The following is a 27205-nucleotide window of genomic DNA, read 5'->3' as shown; positions in this document are numbered from 1 at the left end:
ATTGGAACCCCACGGAAGCACTACGGAGTGCTTCTGTGGTGTTTCTGTCCGTACCTCTGCACTGCAAAAAAATAGAACAAGTGTCTTGTTCGTTTTAATGGGTGATCTGCGGCACCTTTAGACGGGCAGGTTATCGAGAACAAGCATTCGTAGGAAAATTTGCCCCCAATAATTTTCCCAGCAATCAGGCATTGTAAACCCGCCTTAAGTATTGCAGTTTAGGGTTTCCATTATGAATATATTTTGGGACAGTCAGCGTCAAAGGCGCATGACAGGGCTGGCCAACCTGCAGATCTCCAGCTGTTGTAAAACTACAATTCCCACCATGCCCTGCTGTAGGCTGATAGCTGTAAGCTGTCCGGGCATGCTGGGAGTTTTAGTTTTGCAACAGCTGGAGAGCCGCAGGTGTATGACATTAAGGTTAGGGGACAGATATGTGGAAAGATGACAGTGGTTGTCTCACAAATGGCATTTATCATGTAGACAAAGTTAATACAAGGCACTTAATAATGTATTGTGATTGTCCATATTGCTTCCTTTGCTGGCTTGATTTATTTTCCCATTGCATTGTACACTGCTCATTTCCAGGGGTTACTGCCACTGCTGCAGCTCAGATACAAGAAGGTCGGGATTGAAGCTTCTGCACAATCCAATGGTGCAGGCCACCAGAGAGGCCTGACCTAATTCTTATAGTGTGCAAACATGGATACCACTGCAGGATTGCAAGGTGGTTATAACCCTTGGAAATGAGCAGTGTATAATGCAATGAAAAAATGAATCAAGTCAACAACAGAGGCAATATGGACAATCACAATACATTATATATACATGAGCTCCTGGCTTTCTCCATCTGCTCCTGAATCAGTAGGAAAAACTTGTCAATGATAGGCAGGTGGGTGGAGAGAGTTGTGAGCCTATGAATATGAGGCTCATTGGCATGCGCTGGAGCTATGAGGGCAGCAGAAAACTCGTGACAGACTCTCTTTAAAGGGGTTCTCTGGGAATTTAGATAATGAAAATGCTCGTTTTGTCTGGGAATTAGTCATCAGAGGAAACAAAATGACCGCCGTCCAATTAGTACATACAAAACCTGTCCTAATCCCACAGCAGGACTAGTTACTTCACAACACTGAGCTAAATAGCCGCCTCATCCTCCTCTGCTTGTCAGGGATTATGATCCTGAATACAGCTGATGAGAACTTCAGCTGAATCTCTGGGGAATTTAGTTCATGAGGAGAAATTAAGTTCAGAGAGGACATTCCCAGAGAGATTCATCTGTATTCAGGATTATAATCCCTGACAAGTAGAGCAGAGAGGAGGATGAGGCAGCTCTTTACCTCAATGTTGTGAAGTAACTTGTTCTGCTGAGTGATTAGAACAGGTTTTGTGTGTAGTAATAGGACGGCAGCCATTTTATTTCTCCGAATGGTCGCTCCCTAAACAAAATTAGCCATTATAACTAATGAAAGATGTTTTGGAATATATTTATTATAAAATAATATTTAAGTATTTTCATTTTACTAATTCCCAGAGAACTCTTTAACCACCTCCCGACCGCTGTACGCACCGATGCGTCCGGGAGGTGGTTGTTTAGTTCCTCCTGGACGCATCGGCGCGTCCTCTCGCGAGACGCGAGATTACGTCACAGCCGGCCCGCGCATGCGCATCGCGGGCCGGCATTTCGCAGAAGACTATTTCGTCAGCAGCCTGCCGGCCACGATCATTGGCTGGCAGGCTGCTGATTTTAAAAAAAACCAATCAGCAGCCATATAACCCCCCATATTAGTAAATATGATGGGGTTATATGGCTGCTGTGCTCCTCTGCTCCTTCTTTTGGTCGGTTGGTTCCAGCAGAGGAGCAGAGGAGCACATCATTACTGTGAGTACCCACCACACCACATTTAGCCCCCAGATCACCCCAATTAACCCTTTGATCACCCCTTTTATCCCCCCCTGTCAATCACTAGTGAAAGGAAAAAAGTGATCAGTGCAAACTGTCACTTTTTTTTCCCACTGTTATTGACCGTTAGGTTTTAGGTATAGTTTAGGTCCCTTGGTTAGGTAGTTAGCGATCAGTTAGCGCCCAGCCCACCGCACCGCAGTCCGTTATTCGCTGATTAGCGTATCGCTAATCAGCATTTGTACTTTTATAGTATCTGAAACTGATCACGGTCAGATCTATAATAGTACTAGTGTCACTTTAGTTCGCCCTCCACCCAAAACGCAGTGTTTGCCCGATCAGGCCTGATCGGTCGCCCACACGTGCGTTCGCCCACACCCGCCCCACCGCAGTGACAAAATTTTTTTTTTTTTTGATCACTGCACATTCACTTTACACGCACTGCGGCGATAAAAAAATCAGTTTTGATATTTTTTATCAACCGCAGCAGCCTCCGGTACTTCGCTAGCCTCCCATTTGTAAGACAGGCTTGCTTTTTTTTTCTTGGGTAGTCTCAGGGAATACCCCTAAATTTAGTTGCCCACATGTCAAACAGGGGGTATTCCTCTGAAGAGGCCTACAGGCTTCTGACCCAGTCGGATGAGGAGTGGGAACCCTCATCTGATGAATCCAGCGGGTCAGAATACGAACCTGTAGAAAGCAGTGGCTCTCTGACCCAAAGTTCGGACGAGGAGGCTGAGGTCCCTGATAGCAGCAGGCGTACCCGGCCCCGTGTCGCTAGACCACAGGTTGCACAGGATCCGCTTCAAGAGCAGCAGAGTGGGGCTGGTGCTGTCGGATTACGTGGTGAGGCATACACCAGCAGCCCAGCCCTTCCTGGACCTAGTACCAGCACTGCCGTACAACCTGGTGAAGTAGCGAGCACCAGAAGGGCAGTTGAAGCTGGTACGGTGGCACGTGCAGTAGTGACCCCGTCGCAGCCACCGCAAAGACGTGCCCGTAGAGCCCCTAGAATCCCAGAGGTGCTGGCAAACCCTGATTGGCAGTCCCCAACTTCAGCCGCACCCGTAGTTTTCCCTTTCACCGCCCAGTCTGGAGTTCGGGTTGAGACAGCTCAGATCGATTCGGCCCTGGGATTTTCTGAGCTGTTCTTGACTGCGGAGCTTTTAGACTTAGTCGTGGCAGAGACAAACAGGTATGCCACACAATTTATCACCGCTAACCCGGAAAGCTTTTATGCCCAGCCTTTCCGGTGGAAACCAGTCCAAGTTTCCGAATTTAAAACTTTTCTGGGCCTCCTCCTCAACATGGGCCTGACAAAAAAGCATGAATTGCGGTCATATTGGTCCACGAACCCGATTCATCACATGCCCATGTTCTCTGCTGCTATGTCCAGGACACGATTTGAGGTCATCCTGCGTTTCCTGCACTTTAGCGACAACACCGCCTCCCGTCCCAGGGGCCACCCTGCTTTTGACCGGCTCCACAAAATTCGGCCCCTCATAGACCATTTCAACCAGAAATTTGCAGATTTGTATACCCCTGAGCAAAACATCTGCATAGACGAGTCCCTAATACATTTTACCGGGCGCCTTGGCTTCAAACAATACATCCCAAGCAAGCGCGCCCGGTATGGGGTCAAATTGTATAAGCTCTGTGAAAGGGCCACAGGCTATACCCACAAATTTCGGGTCTATGAGGGAAAAGATCAGACCCTGGAGCCGGTCGGTTGCCCTGACTACCTGGGGAGCAGTGGGAAGACAGTTTGGGACTTGGTGTCACCCTTATTCGGCAAGGGGTACCATCTTTATGTGGACAATTTCTACACAAGTGTGGCCCTCTTTAGGCATTTGTTTCTAGAACGGATTGGCGCCTGTGGTACCGCGCGAACTAGTCGCGCGGGCTTCCCCCAACGGCTCGTTAGCATCCGTCTTGCAAGGGGGCAGAGGGCCGCACTGTGTAACGAAGAACTGCTCGCGGTGAAATGGAGAGACAAGCGTGACGTTTACATGCTCTCCTCCATTCACGCAGACACGACAATACAAATTGAGCGAGCAACCCGTGTCATTGAAAAGCCCCTCTCAGTCCACGACTATAACCTCCACATGGGAGGGGTCGACTTCAATGACCAGATGTTGGCTCCGTATTTAGTTTCCCGACGCACCAGACGCTGGTATAAGAAGGTGTCTGTATATTTAATTCAATTGGCTCTGTACAATAGTTTTGTTCTCTATAGTAAGGCTGGGAGAACTGGATCCTTCCTCAAATTTCAGGAAGAGATCATCGCGAACCTCCTGTATCCAGGAGGTTCCGTGGCCCCATCCACCAGTGTAGTTAGCCGTCTACACGAGCGACACTTCCCCAGTGTTGTTGCTGGTACCTCAAACCGACCGCCACCCCAAAAAAAATGTCGTGTCTGTAGCAGGAGTGGAATAAGGCGTGACACCCGCTATTTCTGTCCTGACTGTCCCGACCACCCTGCCCTATGCTTAGGGGAGTGTTTCCGAAAGTACCGCACACAGGTACACCTAGCATAGGGATCACATCTCACCAGGATAGGCACACAGGGCTATTAGGGCCCATTCACTCACAGCTGCTGCAAACGTCTCTTTTCACATGGGACAAAGTGCATAACGCACTTCGCCACATTTCTGGGCGATTTGCGCTTTGCACATTGACCCATGGGGAAGGAGAGGTTTGTTCTATAAAGGTAAAAAAAAAAAAAAAAAAAAAAAAAAAAAAAACAGGTAAGCAAACAGGTTAATGTTTAGTTCCAAAAGTTAAAGTTACATGTTCTGTTCCAAAGTTAATAAAAGTATTGCGTTGTGGCCTGGTTTTTTCTTTTTTTTTTTTTTTGTCTTTTTACCTTCCAGGTGGACCAACCGATCTACTAGCTGCAGCACCGATGTGCATTCTGACAGAAGCATTGCGCTGCTGTCAGATTACACGCAAGTCGGTGTATGCGGCGCTGCAAGACGGGATTTTCTCCTCTGCAGTGACAGATACGTTTGCCAAGGCATACGAGCTGAGGAGGAGGCGGCGTTCCTATGCTTTGGCAAGCACTTTGTATATATATATATAAAAAAAAATAAAATATCCCGGCAATGATTTATTCATCCACATCGATTGATGCGAATGGAGAAATCTGGTTTGCCAGGGCATACGAGCTAAGTGGGTATGGATGTAGGGCGGAGCTCCTATGTCCTGGCAGACGCCTTTCCCCTCCATTTTTTTTTTTTTGGCAGCGATTTTTTCATCCACATTGATCGATGCGAATGAAGAAATCTGTGCCGTTCATTTTTTTCTTTCAGCCCAGAGGCTGAACGGAAAAAAAAATCTCATTACCTGTATGCTCAATATAAGGAGAATAGCAGAAACTCCTAATGCTGGCCATACATGTAATGATTGCGGAGACCCTCAAATGCCAGGGCAGTACAAACACCCCACAACTGACCCCATTTTGGAAAGAAGACACCCCAAGGTATTTGCTGAGGGGCATATTGAGTCCATGAAAGATAGAAATTTTTGTCCTAAGTTAGCGGAAAGTGAGACTTTGTGAGAAAAAACAAAAAAAAATCAATTTCCGCTAACTTATGCGAAAAAAAAAAAAATTCTATGAACTTGCCAGGCCCCTCATTGGATACCTTGGGGTGTCTTCTTTCCAAAGTGGGGTCACATGTGGGGTATTTATACTGCCCTGGCTTTTTAGGGGCCCTAAAGCGTGAGAAGAAGTCTGGGATCCAAATGTCTAAAAATGCCCTCCTAAAAGGAATTTGGGCCCCTTTGCGCATCTAGGCTGCAAAAAAGTGTGACACATCTGGTATCGCCGTACTCAGGAGAAGTTGGGGAATGTGTTTTGGGGTGTCATTTTACATATACCCATGCTGGGTGAGAAAAATATCTTGGTCAAATGCCAACTTTGTATAAAAAAATGGGAAAAGTTGTCGTTTGCCAAGATATTTCTCTCACCCAGCATGGGTATATGTAAAATGACACCCCAAAACACATTCCCCAACTTCTCCTGAGTACGGCGATACCAGATGTGTCACACTTTTTTGATGCCAAGGTGGGCAAAGGGGCGCATATTCCAAAGTGCACCTTTCGTATTTCACCGGTCATTTTTTACAGATTTTGATTGCAAAGTACTTCTCACACATATGGGCCCCTAAATTGCCAGGGCAGTATAACTACGCCACAAGTGACCCCATTTTGGAAAGAAGACACCCCAAGGTATTCCGTGAGGGGCATGGCGAGTTCCTAGAATTTTTTATTTTTTGTCGCAAGTTAGTGGAATATGAGACTTTGTAAGGAAAAAAGAGAAAAAAAAAAAAATCATCATTTTCCGCTAACTTGTGACAAAAAATAAAAAATTCTAGGAACTCGCCATGCCCCTCACGGAATACCTTAGGGTGTCTTCTTTCCAAAATGGGGTCACTTGTGGCGTAGTTATACTGCCCTGGCAATTTAGGGGCCCAAATATGTGAGAAGTACCTTGCAATCAAAATGTGTAAAAAATGCCCTGCAAAATCCGAAAGGTGCACTTTGGAATATGTGCCCCTTTGCCCACCTTGGCAGCAAAAAAGTGTGACACATCTGGTATCGCCGTACTCAGGAGAAATTGGGGAATGTGTTTTGGGGTGTCATTTTACATATACCCATGCTGGGTGAGAGAAATATCTTGGCAAAAGACAACTTTTCCCATTTTTTTATACAAAGTTGGCATTTGACCAAGATATTTTTCTCACCCAGCATGGGTATATGTAAAATGACACCCCAAAACACATTCCCCAACTTCTCCTGAGTACGGCGATACCAGATGTGTCACACTTTTTTGCTGCCAAGGTGGGCAAAGGGGCGCATATTCCAAAGTGCACCTTTCGGATTTCACCGGTCATTTTTTACACATTTTGGTTGCAAGGTACTACTCACACATTTGGGCCCCTAAATTGCCAGGGCAGTATAACTACCCCACAAGTGACCCAATTTTGGAAAGAAGACACCCCAAGGTATTCTGTGAGGGGCATGGTGAGTTCCTAGAATTTTTTATTTTTTGTCGCAAGTTAGTGGAATATGAGACTTTGTAAGAAAAAAATAAAATAAAAAAATCATCATCATTTTCCGCTAACTTGTGACAAAAAATAAAAAGTTCTATGAACTCACTATGCCCATCAGCGAATACCTTAGGGTGTCTACTTTCCGAAATTGGGTCATTTGTGGGGTAGTTATACTGTTTGGGCATTGTAGAACCTCAGGAAACATGACAGGTGCTCAGAAAATCAGAGCCGTTTCAAAAAGCGGAAATTCACATTTTTGTACCATAACTTTTACCCAAACCATTTTTTTTTTGCCCAAACATTTTTTTTTATCAAAGACATGTAGAACTATAAATTTAGCAAAAAATTTATATATGGATGTCGTTTTTTTTGCAAAATTTCACAGCTGAAAGTGAAAAATGTCATTTTTTTGCAAAAAAATCGTTATATTTTGATTAATAACAAAAAAAGTAAAAATGTCAGCAGCAATGAAATACCACCAAATGAAAGCTCCATTAGTGAGAAGAAAAGGAGGTAAAATTCATTTGGGTGGTAAGTTGCATGACCGAGCGATAAACGGTGAAAGGAGTGTAGTGCCGAAGTGTAAAAAGTGGCCTGGTCATGAAGGGGGTTTCACCTAGCGGGGCTGAAGTGGTTAAGGGAAATTTAGTGTCAGGGTCAGTTATTGTTTATTTGTTCAATTCACCATGTCATCTCCATAATCTGGGAACAAAGTGATGCAAATGAGCTCTTAACAAGCTCTGCCTCTAATGCCACCAGATGTAAGGCAGCTATCTTATAAGTCAATGTTCGACCCTTTAACTCCTTAAGGACACAGCCTTATTTCACCTTAAGGACCAGGCCCTTTTTTGCAAATCTAACCAGTGTCACTTTAAGTGCTGATAACTTTAAAACGCTTTGACTTATCCAGGACATTCTGAGATTGTTTTTTCGTCACATATGTACTTCATAACACTGGTAAAATGAAGTAAAAAAAAATCATTTTTATTTATAAAAAAATACCAAATTTACAAAAAATTGGAAATAAATTGCTAATTTCCAAGTTTCAATTTCTCTACTTCTATAATACATAGTAATACCTCCCAAAAATAGTTATTACTTTACATTCCCCATATGTCTACTTCATGTTTGAAACATTTTAGGAATGATATTTTATATTTTGGGGATGTTACAAGGCTTAGAATTTAGAAGCAAATCTTGAAATTTTCTGAAATTTTCAAAAACCCAATTTTTAGGGATCAGTTCAGGTCTGAAGTCACTTTGTGAGGCTTATATAATAGAAACCACCCAAAATGACCCCATTCTAGAAACTAGACCCCTCAATGTATTCTAAACTGATTTTTACAAACTTTGTTAACCCTTTAGGTGTTGCACAAGAGTTATTGGCGTAGAGTGAAAGGTGCGCCGTTTGGTTTTTGGAGGGCTGATTTTTATGGACCGGTTTAGGCTACTTTCACACTTGCGCTTGATCGGATCCGTTCTGAACGGATCCGATCATATTAATGCAGACGGAGGCTCCGTTCAGTACGGATCCGTCTGCATTAATAACTTAGAAAAAATTCTAAGTGTGAAAGCAGCCTGAGCGGATCCGTTCAGACTTTCAATGTAAAGTCAATGGGGGACGGATCCGCTTGAAGATTGAGCCATATGGTGACATCTTCAAGCGGATCCGTTCCCATTGACTTACATTGTAAGTCTGAACGGATCCGCTCGCCTCCGCACGGCCAGGCGGACAGCTGAACGCTGCAAGCAGCGTTCAGCTGTCCGCCTGTCCGTGCGGAGGCGAGCGGAGCGGAGGCTGAACACCGCCAGACTGATGCAGTCTGAGCGGATCCGCTCCATTCAGACTGCATCAGGGCTGGACGGAGGCGTTTGGGTCCGCTCGTGAGCTCCTTCAAACGGAGCTCACGAACGGACCCATGAACGCTAGTGTGAAAGTAGCCTTATTTACGCCGTGTCCTGTTTCAACCCCCCTGATGCACCCCTGGAGTAGAAACTCCCTAAAAGTGACCCCATCTAAGAAACTACACCCCTCAGGGTATTCTAAACTGATTTTACAAACATCGTTAACCCTTCAGGTGTTGCACAAGAGTTATTGGCAAATGGGGATGAAATTAGAAAATTTCATTTTTTTGCCAAATTTTAAATTTTAACCCATTTTTTACACTAACAAAGCAAGGGTTAACAGCCAAACAAGACTTTATCTTTATTGCCCTGACTCTTATGCTTACAGAAACACCCCATATGTGGCCGTACACTACTGTACGGCCACACATTGGGGCGTAGAGGGAAAGGTGCGCTGTTTGGTTTTTGGAGGGCTGATTTTTATGGACCGGTTTATTTACACCGTGTCCTGTTTCAACCCCACTGATGCACCCCTGGAGTAGGCAGGGCGTGAAAGAAATGGAGCACCGTATGGTTTTTGGAAGGCAGATTTTGCTGGACTGGTTTTTAGATGCCATGTCCCATTTGAAGCCCCCCTACAGTTCAAACTCCCAAAAAATGACCCCATTTTGGAAACTAAGGGATAAGGTGACAGTTTTATTGGTACTATTTTGGGGTACATATGATTTTTAATTGCTCTATATTACGTTTTTTTGTTAGGCAAGGTAACCAAAAAATGGCTGTTTTGGCACTTTTTTTTTTTTTTTACAACATTCATCTGACAGGGTAGATCATGTGTTATTTTGTTCTTTGTTTCAGTTTTACTTAAGGCATTTTATGAACACCTTATTTTATCATCGTCTTGTGCAGGTTTTTTTTTCAGAAAGAGTTGATGTTTTTATTTATACCATTTTTGGGTACAAATTATTTTTTGATCATTCATTATTACACTTTATGGGGCAAGGTGACCCAAAAATTGGTAATTTTGATGCAGTTTTTATTTATTTATTTTTACAGTGTTCACCTGAGGGGTTAGGTCATGTGACATTTTTATAGAGCAGATCATTAAGGATGTGGCAATACCTAATATGTATACTTTTTCATATTTATTTATGTTTTACACAATAATAGCATTTTTTTAAACCCAAAAAATTATGTTTTTGTGTCTCCGTAGTCTGAGAGCCATAGCTTTTTTATATTTTGACCAATCTTCGTAGGTAGGGTCTTGTTTTTTGCAAGATGAGGTGACGATTAGATTGGTACTATTTTGGGGGGCATACGCCTTTTTGATCACTTGGTCTTGCAATTTTTGTGAAGTAAATTGAAAAAAATGGCTTTTTTGGCACTGTTTTTATTTTTTATTTTTTTTACACTGCTCAGCTGAGAGGTCATGTGATATTTTTATAAAGCAGGTTGTTACGGATGTGGCAATACCTAATATGTTTACTTTTTAAAATTTATTTCACTTTAACACAATAATAGCATATTTGAAACAAAAAATATATGTTTTAGTGTCCCCACGTTCTAAGAGCTATAGTTTTTTTTTGTTTTTTTCAGCGATTGTCTTATGTAGAGGCTAATTTTTTGCGGGATGAGGTGACAGTTTTATTGGTACCATTTTGTGGTGCATACGCCTTTTTGATCGCTTGGTGTTGCACTTTTTGTGATGTTAGGTGACAAGGACCAGCACAGATGGGGGTACATCAGATCAAGGGGCAGACAGACCACAGGAAGACATCAGGGGGTACAGATCAGGGTACATATATTGGGGGCACACAGCAGCCAGTGCCTGATTTCAGGCTCTGATCTGCAGAGTGCAAATCAGAGCCTGAAACCAGCATTTTTGCACTGCTGCGATCCGATTGGTTAGTCTGCACAGACTAACTAATCGGAGCGATTGCCGGCAAGGGACCACTCTGATTGGTCCCTTGCCAGCATTATTGTACTGTATGCTGTCCGTGACAGCGGCAGTCCAGGGGCAGGAGCTTTAATCCAAGCGTTTTGCAGCGCTTGGATTAAAGAGCTGCCAGAACGTTTATATATGTGCTAGCTGCACAGGGCATGTATACAGCCGTATGACAGTCAGGAAGGGGTTAAAGATGAAGACCAACTAAAGATTGCAATCTTCAACACATCTTAAACCCTGCTGCAAATGAACAGCTGCACCATGTGATCGTACTCTAAAAGAGGAAGGAATTTTGTAAAAACAAGTATTGAGTGTTAAATAAATGTCAAAATCATGTTTTATTGAAAGAAAAAAAAATATATTACTTGTGGCACAAAACAGACTGAAAACAAAAGCATAAAACTAGTACATACACAAAGTGTTTGACCAAACGTAGTCTCCATCCCCTAACTCCAACCTCCAATGAGGTACGTTAGTTCTTCCGGATATAAAGCCCAAATCACAATAAGTAACAATATACAGTAGTACTAGGGGTAAGCAGAGGTGATATAAAATATCAGAAGACTGATAAAATGCAGAGAGCTTGTGCCAAATGAGCAAGTAAACAAAACTATATAATGAGGTAGCGGTGGTGAGGTGAAGAAACTGTTTACTTCCTCTCGAGGAGGAAAAGGATCCATGAAAGAAATGCCCACTGTTTTCCACTGTGTGCCAGTTGTATACTTTACTTAATGGATCCTTATGTGCACTTCATCAAATGGCCAGCACTTTTAAGACTTAGGTTACGGCCACACAGGTTTCTGTATACAGTTTTTGTAAACCAGGAGTGGTTTCTAAAAAGGGGAGAGGTCGTATCTATTCTGTACACTTTCTCTCCTTTAATGATCCACACGTGGTTTTGGCTCCATGCATGCAGAAACCAGACCATGTGGCCATACCCTAATTACAATGTGAATCATATCCATGTCATGCACCAAAAGGCTTGGACATTGTTTACCCTAGACAAGAACTGGTCTTGCCAGCCTAGCAGGAGCACATGAATCATGAGGTGATATTCTTTATTATTAAGGAACTTTTACTTCCATGACAGATTCTCTTAAAACAGAATGTAAGCCTCTATAAAAATGTAGCTTCATTAAATAACCGATCATTTGCTTTATTCTATGTTCTTTCTTTTGTCTTTTTACTGTATGCAATTGAATTATTTTTACACAAGAAAATGACCCATGGCCTTATTAAACCGACAGGATACACAAACCATCTCAAAGTAAACAATGTCCAAATATTTTCCAAACAGCAAAAATAAAATTAAAAAGTCTCTGACTGCTACAGTATGTACATTGGCACGTGTCCTACTCGAAGAGATCTGCTTTTTTGTATAGTGGAAACACCTGCCAAATGGGAACTCGGGACAGAGTTGTTTAAACAAGATATCTGCCAAGTTTCTAGTACTGTTGACGCTGCAGAACCAGAAATGCTTACTGTTTTAAACATTCTTTATGGCTAATTGTAATTGGACCAGGGAGACGACAGAAAGAATGTGATTAAAACACTGCTTGAAATTAAAGAAACCTTTCTCCAGAATAAATCTCATTTAAAAATTCTGCAGGTGGGTATTATAAACCATAAATTGTGTTATATTTCACTGTTACCATGGATTGTTAGAGGAATACGTGCACTGGTTACCCATACAGGATAGAATTTCATTTAAACGTCTCACTCTCACCCACTAAGCTCTCCACAGTGCTGCACCCCATAAATCTCCTTCATCTTTATATCTTCTACCCTACCCATGATCTCCATTCTGCAAACAAAATATTTGTTTATGCATGCACACTTTTAATGCAAAGTGCTGCGGAATATGTTGCTACTATATAAATAATTATATAAATAAAGATTTGGTATTAGGCTATTAGACGAACAAAGGTTTTGAAAGGTATTGATTTTCCTTGCAGAGACCTATCTGGTGTAGGGAGTCTTACAGACAGTGCTCCATGGGAAAAATATACAACGTATGGATGCAGCAGAGTTAATCACATTTGGTGAGTTATCACATCTACACGTACATAGTTAATGTGTTGTCACTGTGACTGTTAACTCTGCTGCATCCGCTCTTATTATCCAAGTCTAGTAAACACACACACTTGGTGAGTTATCACATCCAGTGTTATGGATGTGACTGTGTTGCATCTGTAGCTCTATCCAGAAGAAGTAAAACTTTCTCTTGAGTGCCACCTACAGGTACAATATATACCCTTTAAGCCACTGTCCGACTCATGTATAAGTCTTGAAACATGATTGGTGTAAGAGACACCTACAGTATCTGCATCTGTAGGCAGCCCTGTTTCAGAGTTTTTGCACCTCATCAGTACAGAGTAGTATTATGGTTGGCTAGATGAGATATCTCTTGGAAGTTTCTGGATTCTTACTTCAACATTGGTGCAACAGAAGCAATATGAAAGAGGTGTAAAAACTTAATAAAGCTATATGATCTAAGGATCAGAAAGGTTATCCGAATGGTAATATTGTGTTCACCTCTAGTTAGCTTACAGCAGGGATGGCTAACCTCAGGCACTCTAGCTGTGGTAAAACCACAACTCCCAGCATGCTCCTTTCATTTCTTTGGAGTTCTAAGAAAAGCCAAGCAAGTTTGCATCCTGGAAGTTGTAGTTTTACCACAGCTGGAGTGCAGGAGGTTAGCCATCACAGGCCTACAGCATGTCTGTTAAATAGAAAGTATCCAAGCTCTGATGCATAGTAACATATGTTTAGATAGTCAGAAGACCAAGAGACTAACTCAGTTTATAAACCTGAAAAAGACATCCATCCATTCAGTTTAGCCTATCATCTTCCAAAGTGCTTACGTCCTTATAATATTATAGTCTTATAGTCCTCCATTAAATGAAATCAGGAGAAGTCTAAATCCTCCATCGATAAAATCATTAAAAAATCCCTTCCCATGTTTTTCCTTTTTTTTTGTATTACAACCTAGAATAAAAAAATTGGGTGGGGGTGGGTTTGTACTATTTTTGAATTATTTAATTTATACAACATGTCTGAGAAATTTAATGCACATAAATATTCACCCCCTTGAAAGTCATGAAATCACCTTTTGCCGCAATTGCAGATTGAAGTATATTGGGGTAAGTCTCTACTAGCTTAGCACATCTAGAAATTGGGATGTTTGCCATTCCTTTCCCCAAATGCAAGTTGGATGGGTTGTATTGGTGTACAGTTGTCTTCAAGTCATGCCACAGATTCAAAATTGAATTGAGTTCTAAGCTTTGACAAGGCCATTTCACATTCAAAAAGTTCCCTCTTAAACTTCTCCATCTCAGTCTCAAATCTTTGGCAGACAAACATGATTTTCTGAAGCATTGCCCCATACTTACTGCCATTCATCTTTCCTTCAGTACTGACCGGTCCCTGCTCATAAAAAGCAGCCTATAGCATGATGCTGCTACCACCATGCTTTACTGAGGGAATGGTGTTCTTGGTATGATGGAAGTGTTGGTTTTGCACTATAGATAGTGCTTCCCATGATGCACAAAAGGCTAAATTTTAGACTTAACTGACTAGAAAACCTTCTTTCAGGTGATTAAGGAGTCTGCCACATGCTGTTTAATGAACCCCATACTTGTTTATGTATTTCTTTAAGAATTGGCTTTTTTTTCTAGACAATCTTTCATAAGACCCAACTCTGCAAAGTATACTGCTTATGGTGGTCCTATGGACAGATACAGTACTTCTATCTCTGTTGTGGATCTTTGAAGGGCCTTCAGTGTTAGCACTTATATACAGTATTTGATGAATTTCTGATTCATTCCCTTCTTGCTCAGACTGCAAATTTTGTTGGGTGGTCTTGTCTTGTTTACAGTTGTGCCATATTCTTTCCATTTTGTTTCAATGGATTAATGGTGCTTTATGGTATGTTCAAAGTTTGGGATTTGTTTTATAACACAAGCTTGATCTTTACTCCTTCACAACTTTGTCTCTCACTTGCTTGGAAAGCTCTTTGGTCTTCATGTTGCTTGCAAGATAGTGTTGCAGACTCTGTGGCCATCCAGAACAGGTGTATTTATACTCACATCATATTAAAGGTCATGTAGCATTTTGATTGTACACAGTGAGGACCTTATTCAAAGACGTAAGAGACATTTATCAAGCTGTGTCCCCCACTATGGTGGCATTAAAATGTTGCTAATTATAGTGCATGTTATATTTGTACCATATTTTGGGACTTTTTCAGCTTCTTGACACTTTTCTTAAGTGGTGATAAAAGAGAATGGGCTTTGTGGGAGGGGGCAGAGCATACTGTGGTTCACCAGATTTACTATAAATTATGTCGCAAACTGGTGTAAATTTTACCTCAAGTCTATGCTAGTTCTTTGCTGGCGTAGAGTTGAGTTTCTGGTGGATGGAGTGCTAGAGATGTGCCTAACATATAACATTTAAAAAAAAATAGTCATATTTCACTCCAGTGTACAGGGTATCAATAAGTCTCCTCTACTATGTAGACTTGAAAGTCAATTTGTAGGACCGTCACCAGACCTTATTTTAGGGTTTATGGCAAAGGGAGTGAAGGCTTATGTACTCACAACTTTTAATTTTTAATTTTTTATATTTATTTTTTAAACAAGGTATGTTTTTGTCATTCCACAGTAAAAATGAGGACTATTTTTGTGAGTTCCATATGACAAAATATAAATTAAAATCCAATTCAATTCCAAGTTATAATGCAACACAACAGGAAAAACTATGTGATTACTGATGAATAGTGTATGTTATTAATGCACTGTAGTAATTATTTATGGGTTTTATGGGACTTCAATAATGGTTTAGGACGGGCAATCAATGTTTCATTAGAAAGTGTCCAGCTATCAACAATCATCTTGTGGTTAGAAGGATAAATAAGGGCACTGAATGGCACAAAACAGAGCCAAATAGTCAGTTATGATCTGGTTTTCCATGTATCATGTGCCAGCAAAGTATCTCAGAATCTATCAGTTAAGCCATGAAGAACTTTTAGCTTATACAAGTTCTAGTTGTTAAGATAAAGAATAATTAAATATGTAAACATACTGAACAGAACTGAACAGAAAAGTTTGTGCTACTGTCTGGACAAATTCACTTACACACTGGAGGTTTCTCTGTTCTCAACAAAGCAAAACACAATCTCAACATTTCCACCATACATACTTCAAAGGTCTTTTGCTAAATGTGGGGTTATGTTTTTACGTCACTACCAATGACAGATAGATTATCTCACTGCTTCTTACTGTACAGGAAGGAAAGCTGTGGTTTAATGGGAGGCTTTTTGACAGATAGCATGCACCATAATTGTATCAAAGCACTGTTAAAGCAGTAGAGCCACTTTAGCAGATGTTTAGTCAATTTTAAAGGGTTAATGAGGGAACACACATTGAATTACAATGTCTTATTCTTATTTGGTAAAATACACATACTGTCCTGCAGGACAGATAAAACAGCTGATCATATGCATGTTCAATTAGCTTTGTTTTTTACCTTAGTGCCATAGGGGACTGAATTAATACTCCTTCTGCTCTAGCCGGGATAGGTCAGGTCCCCAGCTGTCAGTAACAGCGGGGACCCTAAGGAGCAGGTGAAAGCAATTTGCTACCGATTCTATTGTGCTCAGAACATAGCGCTCAAGCGGCTATGCCACTCCCTCTACTTTGACCTAGTGTTTGCGTGATTGTTGGATGTTTAGACATATAAAGCTGCAGGGTCTTAATAAACCGTGATCAGCTACAGTGCTGTGAAAAAAGTATTTGCCCCTTACAGATTTCTTTTGTTTTTGCACATTTGTCACACTTACAGATGTAGCAGGGGTAACACTCAGACTCTGGTAACACACACGCTTAACTCCAATTTCTTAACTCATCGCGTTATATTGAAACAAAAGCCATTGAAAAGCAATTGCTTAACGCATTTAGTTGCATTTAGTTTAGATAACATGTGTCATAAAGCATGTGTGTTAACCCTGCTACATCCGTAAATGCTTCAGATTATCAAACAAATTTGATAATCTAAAATGCGTATAATGCGAGGGTCGCTGGAAAGGCAGCCTAACATGAAGTCAGCCTATGTCAACGTCAGGATGACTCTCCATCTCCCCATCCTCCTCCTCATCCCCTTGTGCCCATCCACTGTCTCCAGCTCCTCCTCCTCCTCCTCATGGTCCAATTTGCACTGAGAAGATGAAATGTGGGTGGTCTGGCTATCACCCACACTAAAGTCCTCCCCCATACAAAATGTCGTCCTTTAATTGTAAGCAGCGATCCTTTGAGTAGACACAGAAATGGGATTCTTACGCTGATTATAGTGTTATCGCCACTAACCATCTGTGTGGATTCATCAAGGTTTCTAAAAATCTTTACATAAGTCTGCCATCAGTGCCCACTCCTCGCTTGTGAATAGTGGAAGTTGACTCAAAAGGTGACGACCATGTTGCAGCTGGTATTCCACAACTGCCCTCTGCTGCTCACAAAGCCTGGACAACATGTAGAACGTAGAGTTCCAGCACGTGCTCACGTCGCACAACAGTCGGTGAGCTGGAAGCCCCAAGCACTGCTGCAGCACTGACAGACCGGCTGAAGCTGTGGACGACTTGCGGAAATGGGCACACACACGTGTGTGCCTTTACTAGTAGCTCTGTCTAATTTGGGTATGTTTAAATAAACCGCTGAACCAGTAAGTGCATCAGGTTGCCGAGCTCCGAAGCCGCCACCAAGTTACAGCCATTGTCCGACACAACCATGCCTGGTTGTAGGTTGAGTTGCGACAGCCACAGCTCGGTCTGGTCCCTTATACCCTGCCACAGCTTTGCGGCAGTGTGCTGCTTGTCCCCTAGGCAGATCAGCTTCAGCACGGCCTGTTGACTTTTCCCCACAGCAGTACTACACTGCTTCCAGCTACCAACTGATGGCTGACTGCTGGAGGTAAAAGTGGTGGAGGTAGAGGTGGAAGAGGAGGAGGAGAAGTAGGGGTTGGAGCGAGTAACATAGCTGCTGAAGGAGACCCTGATGGAACTAGGGCCTGCAATCCTGGGTGTGGGTAGCACCTGTGCCATCCCGGGGAATGACTCACTCCTGGCCTCCACAACATTCACCCATGTGCGGTCAGGGAAATGTAGCGTCCCCGGCCCACCAGCACTTATCCATGTGTCCGTGATCAAGTGGACCTTCCAAGTAACTGCGTTGGTCAGGGCATGGGTGATGTTCTGGGACAAATGCTGTAGTAAGGCGGGCACGGAACACCGTGAAAAATAGTGGCGGCTGGGGACTGCGTACCGAGGGATGGCCGCCGACATCAGGCTGCGGAAGGCCTCAGTCCCCACAAGCCTATATGGCAATATTTCAAGGGCCAGTAATTTAGAAAGTTGTGCATTTAGTGCTATGGACAGTGGGTGGGTGGCTGGGTATTTCTGCTTGCGTTCAAATGCCTGGAGTAAGGACAATTGGATGCTGCGCTGGGGCAGGGAAGTGGATGTAGTTACTGATGGTGCATGCGAAGGCCCAGGTGCAGGGCAAGGGGCATCCGGCCCTGTGCCTTTGACAGGGGATTGGCCAGCAGTGCGTAACTGTCACGGCTGAGGATGGGGAAAACCCTCAGCCGTGTGATGCCAGAAGATGTTAATGGCTGCTCGGCCAGGACGACAGAATTAGGGAGCAGATCACCTCCTAATACATCCCTAATCCATCCCTAACTCCTAGCTGCATGGGCCGACCTTGAAGGTAGCAGGGCCCATGCTCAGGAACCTCGGATCCCTACTCACCCTCCGACCGGTTCCTGAACTAGGAGTAGCCACACCCAACAAACACACCCAGTGTTCACACACACAGAAGGGAATTAACCCTTCAAACACAAGGCAAGGGAAGACGGCCACTTAAAGGGGAATACACACATAAACCACACACTTCACCTGTTTCCGCGGGCAACGGCATGTGTGGCAATCATGTCCTGGGGATCAGCCATAGGGCTTGGACACTGCCACCACACGCACTCAACACCACACGTTGCCACGGACAACCAAATGAAGGAAAGTGTCACACAACATACCATAGGCCGTGTCAGTAACACAGGGTAAGAGGAGGCAGTGGGGTGGCCCGCAGACCCAGATTGTGGACCCAGGTGTTCTGCCCACTGATTAGGGTGCTTGGATGCCATGTGACGGATCGTGCTCGTGGTGGTGAGGTTGCTGGTGTTCGCGCCCTGGCTCATTTTGGTACAGCACAGGTTGCAAACTACTATTCTTTTGTCGTCTGCACTTTCCACAAAAAAGGGCCATACTGCGGAACACCAACCCTTTGGCGCCCACTTAACTGTGAAATGAAACTAGGTATGGTGGATTTTTTATTTTTCCAGTTTCACCGGCAGCTGGCACAGTTTTATTGCACCCAGGGCCACAGCCTCTGCCTGAACCGTCAGCAACACGCCCAATTTCCCGTCCCTTAGTGCTCACCTTCTTCATATTAAAAGGTTTATTCAATAGATGTTGGACAACTTATTTAAATTTGCCCCCAGCAAAATAATTCTCTGCTGGAATACTGTATATAACGTTTGTGGATTAAACACACACACAAATGTGCCCCAAACTAGTTCAATTTATCCCAAATACAAATAATTCTCTGCTGGAATACTGTATATATGGTTGCAGCCTAAACGCACACACAGAAAAAACTAGTTTCATTTGTCCAAAATAAAAGTTTTTCTCTGCTGGAATACTGTATATAACTATCACGGAAGATGTACAGGAAACAAGGAAACACAAAATGAATAAACGACTGACTGGATCCAAAACTAAGGAACAAAAAGGGAGACCCCTGCATCAGACCTGGCTCTCTCCCTTACTGCTCAGTCTATGCGAAAATCCCAATATCCTCATACCTCAACTGTATAACACCTGAACACCCTATAATAGTGAGGGGACACGACCACCGGCTCCCTACACTAGATACGGAGGGAGTCAGGGTCACCTGGGATCCAGCAAACAGAAAAACACAAATGAATGCACAACACTTATCTTGTATAAGACTGAGAAGTAGGATCAGCATGCACACACACTCCAGGAAGTAATATAAACCGCAAACTGATGCACTATGGGGAGGAATTTAAAGGGATGCAATCAGTACAACTACATGACAGCTGAGAGAGGCTAACGAGATGAGGAACTGAAAGCAAAACAAAGGAAGCTCAAGGAGGAGGTTCTGAAAGGCATCTGTCAGAGCTTCTCAGATGTCTGGTGGTGACAATAATGTTTGTGGATTGAACACACACACAGATGTGCCCCAAACTAGTTATATTTGTCCTAAAAAAAAATTGCTATTGGAAAATTAGCACTGAACACTACCGCTAAATATACCTCCAGCCACATAATCACTTGTTCTTTTCTGTCTGATGAATGCCCAATGTTTGGGGCCTGTGCTCCACTGGTCTGCAGTAAAATTGTTATCCACTGACTGCCTAATATACCTCCAGCCACATAATCACTTGTTCTTTTCTGTCCGGCGAATGCATAATTTTTGGGGCCTATACTCTACTGGCCTTCAGTAAAATTGTTATCCACTGACAGCCTAATATACCTCCAGCCACATAATCACTAGTACTTTTCTGTCGGGTGAATGCCTCATGTTTGGGCCCTATACTCCACTGGTCTGCAGTAAAATTATTATCCACTGACCGCCTAATATACCTCCAGCCACATAATCACTTGTTCTTTTCTGTCAGGTGAATGCCTAATTTTTGGGGCCTGTACTGGCCTACAGTAAAATTGTTATCCACAGACTGTCTAATATACCTCCACATAATCACTTGTTCTTTTCTGTCAGGCGAATGCATAATTTCTGGGGCCTATACTGCACTGGCCTACAGTAAAATTGTTATTTATTGAAAGCCTAATGTACCTCCTGCCGCATAATCACTTGTTCTTCTCTGTCTGGTGAATGCCTAATATTTTGGCCCTGTACTCCACTGGCCTGCAGTAAAAATTGTTATCCACTGACCATCTAATATACCTCCAGCCACATAATCACTTGTTCTTTTCTGTCAGGTGAATGCATAATTTTTGGGGCCTGTACCCCACTGGCCTACAGTAATATTGCCATGCACTGACCGTCTAATATACCTTCAGCCACATAATCACTTGTTCTTTTCTGTCAGGTTAATGCATAATTTTTGGGGCCTGTACTCCACTGGCCTACAATAAAATTGTTATCCACTGACCGCCTAATATACCTCCAGCCACATAATCACTTGTTCTTTTCTGTCAGGTGAATGCATAATTTTTGGGGCCTGTACTCCTCTGGCCTACAGTAAAATTGTTATCCACTGACAGTCTAATATACCTCCAGCCACATAATCACTTGTTCTTTTCTGTAAGTTGAATGCCTAATTTTTGTGGCCTGTACTCCCGTGGCCCAAAATAAAATTTAGGCTCCAGCAGGGCACATTTTTGAGAGTTTAAAATACATATTCTTTGTGGGAATTTTTGCCATTGATCCCACTCTGGTATGTCACTGTCCATGTTGTGGGACTATTTGTGCACTTCTAGTAAGTATTTGGTGGCTTAAAATATGACCTGAAGGTTTTTCAGGTTCGCCTGCCATTAAAGTGTATGGGGCCCGCCGCAAACGCGTGGTTCGCGAACATTTAATTTTGAATGTGCGTTCGCGTACGCGAAAACGTTCTAGCCGATGTTCGTCCATCACTACTGCAAGATACCAATTTTGAAACTATTTGCATTTAAAGAACAAAATAATGAGTAAGGGTGGATATTTAAATATATTTAGGAAACCAAATGTTGGCACTGCTAGGGGTAGCTCCATATGAATTTGTTTAATTCAGCTTTTATATGCTGCAGATGCCATAAAAACATGACTTATTATGGAGATATTTATCCTCCTGAAAATGAAAATTATTTTCAGTAAATTTACAGTACTGTCATGTTTACAGAGTGCAGTCCATCAATTTATCTATACTTGTCTTTTCATACCAAAGCTATTAATATTTGATTATTTAAATCAGTGCATATGATATGACTAATAGAACATACAATGCAAAATAAAGTAACACAACATGTTATAATAAATAATTGTGACCACAATGAAAACTGAATGTTGCTGAAAGCTGGTATTAGTAATGGTGAACTCATTTATACAAACAATGGTGCTGCCTGTGAAGATATCGTACATATGGCATGAGCTCATCAGCAGATAATCTGTCATGAGTTATACCAATCTTACTATTAAGGTATTTCGAAGCTGATTTTCATAATATAGGCTGTTTGGGGATTGATTTCAGAAATGGTTTTGATGCTGATGACAGTTTTTTTTCAGCTTCCCATCGATTGAATAGGATTTTCAATGCTGACCCTACCCGAAAAAAGGACATGGTGCTTATTTTCAGCATATAGAGGTCCGCAAAGCACAGATACCAACGAGTCTACCTTGCGAAAGCAGATCCATTAACTTTAATGGGTCTGCGATCCGCAAGATATGTTCTGCACCACAAAAGAAATAAGACATGTTCTATTAATTCTACGGAAGCACTTCTTAGTGTCTCCTTGGGCTTCAGATCTCCACCGTATCTTGTGGAGTGTGGACCCATTCAAGTCCATTGCAGTCTGCAATACAGGCATGATTTGAAAGTGAATGGCCCCTGGATGTTCACGTTGTCGTAATAAAGTATTATCATACTGTGGAGTGATTTGCTAGACTGGCAGTATATGTACTGTATTTTTTAGGGTATGGACAAATTGGAGTAGCACTAATAGAGCACTTGTGAGCAGGATCAACCCTATTGAACCACATTGCCATCACGCTAAATATATTATTATGGTACAAATCTGACCTTTAAAAAAATACTGTTCAGACAACACCTTTCAAGCTAATTTCAAATGTATTTAATTTTTGTTAATAAGATTCAAGTCTATAGACTAGAAAAATAATAAAAAAAATCTGAACATTGTAGTAACTACCATGAAGCAGTTATGTTGCTGACATACATGTCCTTCCTTTATAGTCTATATAGACAGTCCAGTAAGATACTTTTGTTTTTTTTTCCAGCAGAAATGAATGGGGGTCATTTGACTGAGAAACATTATAGATTATTGCAGTCACCAGAAAGTGATAGAATACAGTCATACACCATGGACAAACATCAAACTGCATTCAGAATCCTATCTGTGTGCATACAGTCTCACTATCTGGATTTATCAAGCACTATCATTCATTTTTTATATTAAGGTCATCAATGTCAGATTGGGGAGGTGGGGGGGGGGGGGGTCCTACTTTCCACACCGCCACCAACCAGCTAATTCTGGCAGCCTCCAGATGGCTTAGTCCACCATATAGTGTTGGTACCCGTATTGAAGCTCAGCTTACATTCTCCAATGTGATAAACCTAAAATGCACTCTAACCTTTACAGGCAAACTTAATGTGACCTTTTCTAAACGTTTGAATGCACATGTTTAAATGTTCAATGTTTCAATACTTTTAGCAAAACTTGCTGTTCTCTAACAAGGAGCTTAATGGCAAAATTCAGGTGTTCGCCCAATAAAGTTCCTGGTTCAATTAGAATTGGTATATAAAGTCCTTCTCATCATGCTGTTCACATCATGAGACTAAGACGACACCTAACAATTGATCAACAGTACCTTGCCATTGCAAGGCTTCAAGCAGGATGTTCTCAGATGGAAGTGGTCACTGAGCTTAGAGTATCACAGAGTGTCATCAGCAGGTTGCAACAGAGATACAGAGAAATTAGAAGAGTCACAGAAAGGCATAGAAGTGTACATCCTTTGGTCACATCCCACACTTATCGCTTCATTGTGAATGATGCCCTGTGGAACCGGATGATGAATGCCACACAACTCCAGGCACATTTAAGGGAGGTGAGAGGCACCCAAACTGTCATGTCATACTATTTGAAACCATTTATATAAGCGTTGTCTACGTGCTAGATGACCTGCAAGGGTACCTGACCACAGGCGTCATTGTCTTACATGGGCCAGGGAGCATCTATGGTGGATGAGGGACCAGTGGAACTCAGTGCTGTTCAGTGATGAAAGTTAATTCACACTGAGCAGAAATGATGGCCACCAACGATGTTGGAGACATCAAGGAGAGCACTTTGCATCATTCACTGTTGTCATCTATGGTGTTGTTACATGCCTTCGGTAGTAGTAGTGTTACAGTGTGGGCAGGTGTGTCTAGTCAATACAGAACTACACACTTTGTAAATGGTACAGTGACAAGCCCATACTACTTGAATAAAATAATTTATCCAGTCATTGTGCCTCTGCATGAACAACACATGGCTAATTGCATCTTCATGGATGACAATGTGCCAGCTAATGCAGATGGGCTGCTGGAGACTGGGGTATCTCAAATGGAGTGCCTGCACTTTCTCCAGACCTGAATCCTATTTACAACCTATTGGATCAGCTAAGACGCTGTGTAGAGGCTAATAACTCTGTACCACAGAACCTCAATGACCTGAGGGCCACCCGTCAAGAAGAGTGGGATGCCATGCCTCAGCAGACAATAAATCGACTTGTGAATAGCTTGAGATGTCGTTGTCAAGCTTAGTGTTGAGCGCGAATATTCAAATTGCAATTTTTTTTCTCGAATATCGCACTTTCGAGATTTCGCGGATATTTAGAATATTGTTCTATATATTGCCGAAATCAAATATTTTTTTTTATTTTTATTGTTATATTTTTTCTTTCCCACTTCCCTAAAGTTGTTCTTACCTGTCCTTTGGATTCCTGGCTTCCTGGCTGCTCCAGTCATTGCCTGTTGCCGCTTCTGCCGACTTCCGTGCTCATGGAGCGGCCCCATCACCATGGGAACGTCTCCATATACTAGAATGTACTGTCGGATTTGAGAATTACGTTGAAATCGCAATTTAACGAATATGGAATATAGCAGTAAGTTGAAATCGCAATTTTATTATTATAACTTGAATTAATCGCATTGCGATTTCAACTTAACACTGCTATATTCCATTTTAGCTAAATTACAATCTATATGGGTATTTTACGAAATTTCGTAATATTGCTCTAACTTCGTCTTTTAGAATATTCGTAATATTGCTCTAACTTCGTCTTTTAGAATATTACGAATATTCTAAAAGACGAAGTTAGAGCAATATTAAGAATATACGTAAAAAGTTGAAATCGCAATTCGATTATTATAACTTGAATTAATCGGATTGCGATTTCAACTTAGCACTGCTATATTCCATATTAGCTAAATTACAATCTATATGGGTATTTTACGAAATTTTGTAATATTGCTCTAACTTCATCTTTTAGAATATTCGTAATATTGCTCTAACTTCGTCTTTTACTTTCAATAGTTTTTTTATTATCAGAGTATAGGCTCATGCCAAGACTGAAACAGCATACAGATTACAAGCAATATTAAGAGTCACTGAGCACAGTACTCCTCTTTTGTCTAAATACAAAACTCAGCCATACAGAAGGTAATCCATAGCAAAGTTTGTCATAACATGTAACTAATAAATCATACAATAAATCATACAATAAATCATATAATAAAATAAAATAACATAACATGTGCCGCGTCTTCATTGCCACATTTTATACAAGTGCAGTCTGCGCCCGAGACCATACATATTACATGCTTGATTCCACCATCTACACCCCATTTCTAGTGTTCTGTGTCTCCAGACCCTACTCCCTCCACGCATCCCATTTCAAGTCATGTTTTCCAACCTGAAAGGTTCGGTGAGCTATCATATATTCGTATGATTTAGTGGTACTGACTGCACTGATGATCTCTCGAAGGTCAGGGATATTAGTGCTTTTCCAATTTTTTGTTATTGCTATTTTGGTAGCTATTAGTAGATGTAGTACTATAGTTCTATACTTGAATGGAATTTTATCCAACTCCACCAAGAGCAAGGCTAGAGCTGGGTCTGGAGGAATTACATATCCTACGATCCCCGACACCTTAGAGAACACTCGAGACCAGAGAGAATAAATATTCGGACATTGCCAAAGTATATGCATCAGTGTACCTTTATGTCCACAGTTCCTCCAACAGTTTATGTTAGTACTTGGAAAAAGTGAGTGTAACCTAACAGGGGTGTAGTACCATCTCAAGGTTGTTTTGAGAAAAGTTTCTAGGTGTGAGGAGCATTTGAGGGTGGAGATAGCAATTTTATTTGCTGCTGTCCATTGGGCTGTGGAAAAGGTTGTTTTAAGAGCAGTCTCCCATGCTAGGAATGGAGCGGTCTTTGAAAACCTATCCTTGTCCCCCAGAAACATATATAAAGGTTTAATCCCTTTGTGGATGGGTCCTTGGATGGACCATTGAGCCATCAAATGAGTATGACTCTTGAGGACAAAGGACGGGTTACCCGACAATATGTGTCTTATTTTGATATAAGAGAACACTTCCTGTGGAGGAATATTATAAGATTGTTCAATATCTTTAAAGGGTTTTAGATCCGAACCTGACAACAGGTCTGCCACAGTGGAGAGTCCACTATTTTTCCACACCTTAACATTTAAATCCGGTGCTAGATATTGAAGAGTTTCTATAGGAGCCAGGTGTGCCACTGATGATGGGGCTGCTCGACTGAAATCATGATATTTTTTCCACAAAGCCACTGAAGTATAGACATAAAAAGCGGGATAGAGACCTGAGTAGCCGTCGTGCAACGCTGCCATGAGAAGAGCGCGTAAATTTCGTCCTGGGATTTGTGCTTGCTCAATATGCACCCAATGTTTTCCTATTCCACCACTCCACCAGTCTCTAAGCTGATTAATTCTAGAGGCTAGATAATAGTCAAACAAGTTAGGCATGCCCAAACCTCCACACTTTTTATGTCTGCACATGATACTTCTCGCCAATCTAGGTTTGGCTTTATTCCAAATAAAAGCGTTTAACATCTTGTTAGCTAGATTAAAGAAGGAAATTGGAACAGGAATAGGGATAGTTCGGAACAGATATAATAATTTTGGCAATATATGTTGCTGTAACGCAGCAATGCGTCCTAACCAAGATAGCTCTGTTTTGGCCATGCTATCAAGTTCCGGTTGAAGTGAAAGCAGCAGGGGAGGGAAGTTAGCTTTATACAGTCCCTGGGGGGTAGTAGTCACTTTAAAACCTAAGTACTGAACCATGACTTCTTGCCAGTCTAAGGCGAATTCTGCCTTCATCTGAGACAAGCTAGCTCCTGGGATCCCCAACGATAGAGCCTGAGACTTGCTCTCGTTTATCTTATAATATGATAAGGCCCCATAAGAGCGAATGATGTCCATCACTGCTCCTAATGATTTCCTGGGGTTTGTTAGGGACAGTATAATATCGTCCGCATATAGCGATATACAATGTTGCCTGTTTCCAATTTGTACACCCGTCACCTCGGTCGACTGACGGATCGCCTGAGCTAATGGTTCCAACGAT

The sequence above is a fragment of the Bufo gargarizans genome, chromosome 5 (genome assembly GCF_014858855.1).
Source record: "Bufo gargarizans isolate SCDJY-AF-19 chromosome 5, ASM1485885v1, whole genome shotgun sequence".
In the NCBI taxonomy this organism is placed as follows: domain Eukaryota; kingdom Metazoa; phylum Chordata; class Amphibia; order Anura; family Bufonidae; genus Bufo; species Bufo gargarizans.
The sequence above is the reverse complement of the archived record's forward strand: the minus strand, read 5'-3'. Positions refer to the sequence as shown.